General features: G+C 41.1%; 1 protein-coding gene across 1 annotated transcript in view; it reads right to left on the bottom strand.

The window, feature by feature from the left end:
- EPHB1 (EPH receptor B1) overlaps positions 1-594 on the bottom strand; it is a 411,740-nt gene that overhangs the window by 262,247 nt on the left and 148,899 nt on the right. The window lies entirely within an intron of this gene.

Below are 594 nucleotides of genomic sequence, written 5' to 3'. Positions count from 1 at the left end.
ATTCCCAATTTATGGATCAAAAGACATTGTACAATTTGCCCATGGCTATGAGAGAAGACAGAGAGGAAAGGAGTTAGAAAGAATGGATTTGAGTGGTCAAAGAAATCCACCTAAGAACTCTAGAGGATTATTTAGTAACAAACAATGAGGGCTGAGGGGCAGGGGACTCCCTGAACTCCCTGGGGTAGGGGTCAGAGGAGAATTGTTGAGTCCTACTTTCTTCCTTGTGAGGGGAGAGAAAGAGTAGAGGAAGCAGCTGCCCACATCTGGGAGCACTCGGTATCCTAATCTCAAGCACTGGGGGTACTCCCAGGAATAAAGCAAAGGTTATGTTTCGCTCACCTAAAATAACGAAGGGAGAGAAGACCTGAAATGTCCTAAAGTGAAAAAAGAAAATGGATTAGGATCCTGACTACTTATTGGTGGTGATCAAAGTGACTGAATCATATTCATTTCTTTAAATATTATGCTAATTACCTGTTTTTTACAAAGTGAAGTTTAAATACATACATAAACTAGTATTCCCCATCAACAGAGCTAAAAGCCAATTATGTGTGCATGGGAAATCTAAGTGCTTCCTGCAAGGGGTTAAGC

The sequence above is a fragment of the Otolemur garnettii genome, unplaced genomic scaffold (assembly GCF_000181295.1).
Source record: "Otolemur garnettii isolate 467f Iridium unplaced genomic scaffold, OtoGar3 scaffold00032, whole genome shotgun sequence".
Lineage (NCBI taxonomy): Eukaryota > Metazoa > Chordata > Mammalia > Primates > Galagidae > Otolemur > Otolemur garnettii.
Note: the sequence above shows the minus strand (reverse complement) of the source record. Positions and strands in the feature narration are given on the sequence as shown.